Source organism: Montipora foliosa, unplaced genomic scaffold (genome assembly GCF_036669935.1).
Source record: "Montipora foliosa isolate CH-2021 unplaced genomic scaffold, ASM3666993v2 scaffold_438, whole genome shotgun sequence".
NCBI lineage: Eukaryota > Metazoa > Cnidaria > Anthozoa > Scleractinia > Acroporidae > Montipora > Montipora foliosa.
This window is the reverse complement of record NW_027179743.1, coordinates 695,001-704,221: the sequence shown is the minus strand read 5'-3', so window position 1 is coordinate 704,221 and position 9,221 is coordinate 695,001. Positions and strand designations below refer to the sequence as shown.

At 41.2% G+C, this 9,221-nt stretch overlaps 1 long non-coding RNA gene across 2 annotated transcripts; it reads left to right on the top strand.

Moving 5' to 3' along the window:
- The first annotated feature begins 1,346 nt into the window (after positions 1 to 1,346).
- Positions 1,347 to 6,051, top strand: LOC137989075 (uncharacterized). 2 transcript variants are annotated; one of them, XR_011120854.1, is made up of 3 exons: positions 1,347 to 1,396; positions 3,773 to 4,044; positions 5,176 to 6,051. It is a non-coding gene; the product is annotated as an uncharacterized lncRNA (long non-coding RNA). The 2 variants fall into 2 exon arrangements; XR_011120853.1 differs by lacking the exon at positions 1,347 to 1,396 and having other exon boundaries at positions 2,158 to 4,044.
- The last annotated feature ends 3,170 nt before the right edge of the window (positions 6,052 to 9,221 follow it).

Here is a 9,221-nt window from a genome sequence, read left to right as displayed (position 1 = left end):
TATCCACTAGACTAACGAGGACAAGCTCCGGGAAAGGTCGAAGTTTTTAGAGTATTGGCATAGTGCGTACCCAACAAAACAAGTCTTGAAAGTGGTTTTTATACCTAAATACTGTAGATCAGCGCGGCCTTAGCTTAGAAACGCTATTTCTTGTTCAACTACAGCCGCTTTACACTACAGAAAATTTTCGGCACGGCTCGTGTGAATTGGCACGGGTGCCTAAAAAGAGATCGGCAAACTTTGTTTACACTACACCATTTTTACCGTATAAAAAATACCGTGACAAAACTTTTTGGGCCCGGGTATGTTCTCTTGTAGACATGCGCAGTTCAATTATAATCAAGAACATCCGCGTGATTTGGTGGAGAATGAGCAGCCATCTTGAAATATACGCAAAAAAACGCTATCCTATGTGAATAAGGCTCAAATTTGGCCCTTTAAAGTGTTTACACTACTTGTTTTATCCGAACCGTGCCTACCGGTATTTTTTCAGCACCCATGCCATTTTTACCCGTGCTCGGAACTACCTCGCCGAAGGCTCCCAGTACGGTAAGAATTTTGGTTCGGCACGGATGAAATTTGGTACTGACAGGTTGTTTACACTTCAAATTTTATCCGAGCCGAACCTTTTTCTTTTGGAACCCATGCCAATTTCACCCGAGCCGTGCCAAAAAATTTCTGTAGTGTAAACCGACTTAAAGCTCTAATTCTGCCTGTTTTCATTCTTTTTACAGCGGTGAGCTTTTCATATTATAATGGGATATTGCGTCGTGTAATTGTTTACGAAATGTCCAATGGCATTTTGAAGGATGGCCGTGGGTGTTGTCCTTCGTAATCACGCGGCGGCTATGTTGAGTTCTGAGGGATTGGAAACTTTTGATTTGCCCCACTGAAACTAGGCTCAGTCTCCAGCCGTGGGTGTCTCGGTGCGCCCGCGATCCTCCCGAGGTGGGGAGGATTGCGGGCGCACCGAGACACCCACGGCTGGAGACTGAGCCTACACTGAAACTCGTTCCCAAACATTTCAACTCGAGGCTCGAAGTACGAAAACTGTTGTCTATGGCCAATGTGGCCGCCGCGCGAATAAGGTCCATTGCGTCGTCGCTTTTGCTTACCGAAAATAATTTTTGTGAAATTCTCAAATCGCAAGTCATTCTATCCCCTACTCTTTCTCCCTGTCTCTTTATTTTCTATTGCTTATAAAGCTATTTTAGTGTTTACATGTCTTGTGGTGCCTAACCCATTTCCCTTCTCCGTAGGAGTATTATGACCTGGACAAACATCACTACAGAGTGGATTATGATCGCCATTCGAGCGCAACTAAAGAAGCTGGGTCGAGATCCCGTTATCCTTGACTTCAAAACGAATAGTAGTACCATTTATGACAGACAAACAGGTGACAACAGCTTGGTTTGGCATTTCATTGTCATTTGCCAAGCTTTTATAGGAATTAATAGAGAACTGGAAGCAACGACGACGGCGACGCGCAAACGAGAACGTCATCTCAAAATATAATTCATGTTATTGTAATCAAACTTTCATCCTGAATGTTGCCGTTTCCTGTAAACAGAATGCTTAAAAGGCCACTATAATAAAAAATCACTTCATTTTTTTTTCTCAGATTTTGAAAGTGAGTGTGCGTAACACCTGACTGGCAAAATTTTGAGCTTTTATTTTCATTATAAGGCTGTTTACTCTTTGTAGACTTCAAAGTCCGCCATTACTCACGTTCAAAACTGACCGATTGGACCTCAGAGGAAAATGACGTCATTTACTCACAAGCGTAAAACTTCAGCGTGTAAATGCAGCTTATTATATATGAGGAGGAGGAGGTAGGAGCGCGGTGGCCTCATGGTAGTGCGCTCGACTCCGGATCGACTAGTCCGGGTCGGGTCCTGGCCGGGGACATTGTTTTGTGTTCTTGAGCAAGATACTTACTCTCACGGTGCCTCTCTCCACCCAGGTGTGTAAATGGGTACCGGCGAATCTAATGCTGGGGGTAACCCTGCGATGGACATCCCATCCATGGGGGTTAGAAATACTCCTAGTCGCTTCATGCTACAGAAACCGGAGATAAGCGCCGGCCTGATGGGCCCTCTATGCTCGTAGCAGACTTCGCCTACCTACCTACCCTACCTACCACATATGAGAAACACGAGTTTGAAAGTCTGAAAGCCCTAAACTCCCGTGCTAGCGGGTCATTTTCTCCTCGATCCAGCTCACCCAAGATTTTAATGTTAGTAATGGCGGACGGACCATCAAGTAGGAAAATTCCAGTTAAAATAAACAGGTGTCTTTATTTAAAATCAAGGCTTAGTTAACATAGTTTTGAAATCCAAAGATTAAGAAGAATTGATTTTTTGGTCGTAATACCACTCTGTTTCAGATGTATTTGCCGCACACGAGACCTGACCTTGCCGGCCTACTCATAGAGCTGTTTTCAAAGGAGTGTCGTGAAACCAAAACCAAAGTAATTACTTTGGCCAATCAAAAAGGACGGAGACAATCCAGTAAACCAATCAAAATTCGAAGTAGTTACACGTAGCCGACACAAAGCGCGGGAAAATGTGCACGCGCGAGCTACGATTGGTTTTGGTTTCACTTCTGATTTGTTGAAAAAGTGGCGCGAGAACTTTGAACCAATCAATGACTGAAGTAATGCAAAACCAAGGTAATTCTTAAATTACTTTCGACACTCAGTTGAAACCACTCATAATTGAGGTATTAAGAGGCAAGACCAATTTTGATAGGCAACACGAAGTGTCCCTTTGAAATCTAAGCATTTCCTGCCTATTTCTAACAATAAGGTTAAGGTAAAGGGTATCGTTCTATTAAGACAGGTTCAATGCAGCAGTTTATCGATCCTTACTCGGGGAGCAGCATTTGGGGAAAGGAAAGGAACTTTTATCGAAGTGCTACTGTGATAAAAAAATCACTTTCTTTTTTCTTTAGATTCTGAAAGTGTGGTTACTGAACACTTAACTGGCAAAATTTTGAGCTTTGATTTTGTCCAAAGGCTGTTAACTTTGAGTGGAAGTTTTGGATTCCACGGTCCGCCATTGTTCGCTTTCCAAACTGACCGATTGGACATCAGAGAGTTGGATCTAGGGAAAAGTGACGTCATTGACTCGCTAGCTTAAGATAGCCCATTCCGAGTTGCTGTATTCCTCAGTTTCAAAGTGAGTCCTGGTGCACAACCATTCAAATGGAAATGAGTTGCATATTCTTACGCAAATCAAACTCATTTCCTTTACAATACTTGAGCACCAAGACTCACTTCGAAAACGAGGCAAACAGCAACTCGGAATTGGCCCATTTCAGCGTGTAAACGCAGCTTATTATATATGCAAAACAGGAGTTTAAAAGTCTGAAATCCTGACATTCCCGTTCTGCATATTAATTTAGTCGCATACACACGCATTGCATTCTTAAACTATTGAGTCTTTGACGTTACTTTTCTCCTGGATCCACCTCTCTCAAGATTTTAAAGTTATTAATGACGGACCATTAAATGGGAAAATTCCCGGCAAAATAAACAGGTGTCTTTTTTAAATCAAGGCTTAAAACTTTGGTCACTTAGTATTTAGTTAACATAGTTTTGAAGTCCAAAGATAAATAAAAGTTGATTTTTTTTGGTCATAGTGGCACTTTAAGTGTCCAGTCTTCCAGCGCTGGAGCACTAATTGGGGACACTGTAAATTGAAATTAACAAATTAACGCAAATCAAATCAAATCGGTTTTCGAGTGAATTCTGATTAAATACGAATTACAGGTAGCTGCAAGGACCAAGGAAACATAACCTCAAAGCCAATGCTGCTGGAAAAAGATGACTTTTACATGATCTATGTACCGTTTGGTAAACTGACCTTGTTTGAGGACCCCGAAGCGACACCGTTTTACCAGGGGAGGACATCAACCAGAGGAATTAAATGCGATGTGTGGCAGCAGATACGCATTAACTGGCCGGAAAAGACCATCGAAAAAACAATATGGCGATGGTACTTCACTCGAGTAAACTGGACACAGAACCTAGAAGTTCAACCGGTGAGATTTATATTAGAATCGCATGTACCTAAGGGGATTCTCGCCATCTGATTGGCTGTCAAGACGAGACATTCAGAGTGGAGTTGCGACTTTAAAACGAGCCTGACCGATATTACACCGTGCCGCTTCATAGCAACGGAGGCAAAAAATTGAAAAGAACTGTTCGTTTACAATGCGAAAACCTGGCATAAATGAGAAAGATTTTCCTCGAGACAGCTCTTTGAAATATAATGGCTTTTTTAGCGCGCATTGAATACTGCAACATTCGCCAATAGGTAAATTAATTAAATGGCTTCATCTTTGAAAATCTATGTGATTCAAGGAAAATTTCACCACGTGACTCGTAAATTCCATGTTAATTTTCACGCGAAAAACCGATAGTGCGATATCGGTTTTTGGCGTGAAATTTAACGTGGAATTCACGAGTCAGGTGGCGAAATTTACCTACAATATCACAATTGGCGCATTCTACCAATTTGTCCCGGGCTCGATTCCTGGCCCACAGACATATTTGAGTTAAGTTTGTTGGCCCTCCACTCTGCTCCGAAGGGTTTTCTCTGGGTTCTCCGTGTTTTACTCTCTCACCAAATTTGATTCGATGTACTTTGATAATCAGATTGCTAGCAAAGCACTTGGTGCTCTGCTGTGCAAGCTGGAGATTTGACGAAGGGATTATCATTTTTGAAATTTAATAGCATAGCAGAGGGCTAACCTAGATGTCACCATTTCTTTTTTTGAAGAGCGATTTCCCTGAAATATCCGAAGATATCGTCATACAGTCCCTTCAACGTGTCACAATGGCAGTGACCGACGTACTGTCCAACATGTCTGAAGAATTCTTAAAGGCGTTTTGAAAACGATAATGGTCACTAGTGGTTATAGAAATGATACTTCAGTTTCGGTGATGGGCAGTGGTCGTTTTTCTAGTGTTGACCGAAAGAATCGCGGCAGCCGCTAAGCGCACAGATGTTGGGTATCCCGTGTGAACGTCCGTTTTCTTGGGTTGCGTCTTGTTTTGCGTTTGCGTCCTCAGTGTAAACGGGCCTGAATTGTCCTCGTGACTCTCATTTTGAAGTGGGCAACTTTCAGTGCTTTGTGTTCATTACTTAACATTTTTTTCTCGCTTTTTAGGTCCCGGTCAAACTTTCAATCGAAGGGAACATAACGATTAACGCCACTGCGAAAATTGAATACGAACTAAACCTCAACTTCTACTCGTTCGAAAGCCGTTACCCGGCCAAAAGTGCATTCGACTTGTCAACTCTCTGCAACAAGAAGCCAACACCCACTCCAGAAAAGAGTAGTTTATCCTCAGGAGCGGTTACTGGGGTAGCCATTGCGTGCATTGTCGTAGGGTTGTTGCTTGGGGCTTTAGTAGTGTACGTTGTCTTCAGAAGAGTAGTTCTCGCTAGAATGGGGCCTCCTCCTCAAAAGTTCCCATAGGTTTGATTATTAGAGATTTTATGTTCGCGTTAGGTAATAGGCAAACCGTGCCCACGCTAAAATTTTGCTTTTTGCCAGATACAAAAGAAACGTGTCTTTTGGCAACAGATATCAAACAACTTGCCAAACTAGAGAAATGAAAGTTAGAATAAAATAAGAGGTTTTTCCTGCTTTTTATGTCAAGGGCCAGCCTGTTCTTTGCCGTTTCACGCAAAAGAAGATACCGAATCTTTCTAGTCATTGATTTGAATCCAGTGCAAAAGAGTAGAAGGTAAATCTATTGTGAGACAATACTCTGTAAATTTAAGGTATCACTAACCGATTGATTGATTTTTTTGTGAATTAAACACCAAGAAAAAGTGGGGGGAAACTCAAGGCTTTTGATGCTCGGCTTTCTAGTAAAGGCTGAAATAATCAAACAATAAGATTCGCTTTTAGAAAGGACGGGTACAAAAAATTACATATGACTTTTTGGTTATAGTATTTGTAACCATGAACAAAAACAACGTGATTGCATAAAGCAATAGACTTTTGTTTAATTAAATCTTGCTTCTCTTGCGTTTATCTTTGTAGTTGTGACATCTTTGTCGCCATGTTAAGTGCGCAAAATGAGCAACTGGAAGCTGGAAAGGGACTGATCTACCCTTTTAACTGTAAATCTTTAATTCTCTATCTTTACCTTAACGACCTTGAGTCATTGGATACTATACTTAAATTTAAGACATATCTCTTACTATACTATACATTTTATTCGATGGTTTAACATATAATATGCGCGGATATTTTGCGAGTTGCGCAGTATTTTCCCGAGACCCGCAGGGGCGAGGAAAAATACGAGCAATGAGCAAAATGTCCGTAAGTATTCAATGTTAAATCATCGAATAAGAGAGTTATTATTCCTCTAGAAAAAAGGTGTTATTTTGCTCCAATTTTATTTGGTAAGAGTGTTTTTCTAAAAAAATGCATCATCTGTCCTTTAGGGCGCGTGTAACGGTGTAAACAGCCCAAAAAGACAGCCAAATGTCCTTTATTTGATTGGATAAACGAAATGGCGAGTGACAAGTGATGACAAGCTAGATTTTCAGGCTTTGCGTTGAAAACTATTTCCTTTTTGGAAAATCTCACGTTCCGTCCTACTTGCTTTGTTCTAATCCGGTTAAACCGGGACACTACAGGGCATTATCTTTTCAGGAAATCTCCCAACTTCCCCGAAAATGCTGTTTTTTTTACTTGGTTGAAACAGATTTTCTTGATACACGCTCATATTTCCTACCAGCCAATCAAAACGCGCGTCTGACAACACAACCTATCAAAATTCTTGTGATTTCACAGCCGTGTTTACATACTCTCATCTAAACACAGCTATTGACTAAAGAGAGTGCGCGTACTAACCTAATTATTTTGTAATATACTATACTATCGCTTCTGTACGATAGAGCATTTTAAGTTCGTTTTCTTGCCTTGTTGTTGTCTAAACTTCCAAATTAGTTTGTGTAGTCGAGTGCTTAGAGAGGCAAACGAAACCCAGATTGGTCGGTTTTTTGACATCCCCAGAAAACTGTCATAATGAAACAATTTACATTGGAGCGGATGATCATATCGATTACGTTACAAGCAATTTATTTTTTAATTTAGGACGGGTACATAGTCGCTGTGATGTCAAGAGCATTTTGTGCATTTGAATGCGTGAAAATAAAGAACAAAGCCGTAACTTTAGGCAATCAAAAGAGAGGCGGACATTCACACGCACCAATCATAGCGCCAAACAAATACAGAGCCTGGGGAGAGCAATGGCGGACAGAAGTGCTAGTTTTTGCTCTTGCAATTTTAGCTTTTTCATCATAGTCCTTTTCTTAGTAACAAGCCATACTGGTCTTAGATCGACTGTGAAAGTGAAAGAATTGCAGGCATGGGGTCACTATCATCAGGCATCTGGTCAAAACGTGGAAAATCTACAGTCTCTACCTTACGATCACGATGAATGGCGCCGCCATCTTGGATCGCTTCCTCGAGTGAAGTGCTACCTAAGCACACGGATCAACTATTACGCGAATTCATCGGCTACGTTTCAACTATCAATATTATTATTAAGTGGCAACATTAATCCCAATCCTGGTCCTACTTCTTCGGACTCAAACAAGTGCTCATCGTGTTGCCGAACAGTAGCCAGAAATCATAGAGCATTGGTGTGCAGCACATGTAAGTTGAAGTATCACATTAAATGTGAAAATGTACCTCCACGTATTTACAAGGAGCTGCTAAACGCTACAAATATTGTTTGGTCATGTACTAGATGCCACGAATCCCTGTCAGAAATGCAACAACCTGTTCTGCAAGCAACCCAGCCGAACAGAACCGAAAGTACCCAACAAGATTGTCACTTTTCAGAACTAAATATGAGGATATCATGTAATAAATCTCATTTGAAAGTAGCCCATATCAATGTGAATGGTCTAATGACAACAACGAAATTTCAGGAGGTCCAGTTGTTATTAGAAAAGGTGAAATTTGATGTGCTGGGTATTACAGAAAGCAAGCTCACGAGCAAAATTCGGGATGAAGATATCATGATTCCGGCGTATAAATTCTTTCGAAAGGACAGACCAGTGGAGGATGGAGGAGGAGGCTGTGTGCTATACTATGCTGAAAGTTTAGATATTGTTTTGATTCAAAAATGAAAATTAGACGAGACGTACTTACCTTGAAGTGTAATTGAAGTTCTCTTGAGATATGTGGAGCATTATGGGATAATTATGCATACTTCCTACCTACCTACTGGTCAGCGGTCACGTTTAAAAAAGCTATTCAGATGCAAATTAGCAGTGATACAAACCCCAGGAAGTGGCGTAATAACCAGTTCTTCCTGGAGGGCGAATACGATTTAGGCCAAGGTGCTCACGAGAACCAAGGGTGGGAACATTGAAAAGGAAAAAGAGACAGGGCTGGGAAGCATTATCCCATAATGCTCCACATATCTCAAGAGAACTTCAATTACACTTCAAGGTAAGTACCTCTCGTCTAATTTTCATTTCTCTTCCCATATGCTCCGCATTATGGGATAATTATGCGATTTTAAAGAACCGCGGCCTAAAAACACTATGCAATTCCATATACAGCAGAATAAGGAATTTATTAAGATAAAGGCCTAGATCTATTGTAGAACATCTCTCAAATAATGTCTGCGAAAAACATGCTCACTAGACCAATCTGCCATCTTAAGAATATCTGCAACTGGGGTGCCTGTGACAAACGCATGAGATGTGGCAGCCCCTCTTACACTGTGTGCCTTAAATGTCGAAGTGTCAATCCCTGCGGACTGTAACACTAACATGATCCACCTAGCTATTGTCCTAGGGGACACTGGGTTATATGGCCTAATGAAGGACAAAAACAACTTAGAAACAAAATGTCCACTGCGAAACCTAAGCGTTTCAGAGCGAGAAATATACTCCTTTAATGCAGCAAGTGGGCAAATTGAAGCACAAACTGAGGACGAAAATGTGATCTCAATAGACTTCCCCGGCCTGGAAGTCTTTAATCGATCAGTCACAACAAAACTAATTGAATCTTGAGATTCCTTCCTGAAATTTAGGTCTAAAGCAGATAATGTCTGCTGTCTCTGTGCAGAGGCTAATGCGCACAGCATGGCAGTCTTAAGAGTTAACCACTTTAAACTTAGTTCACGGAGAGGAGCTAAGGTCTTTAAATAGTCAGTCACTTTAGAAACATCCCAT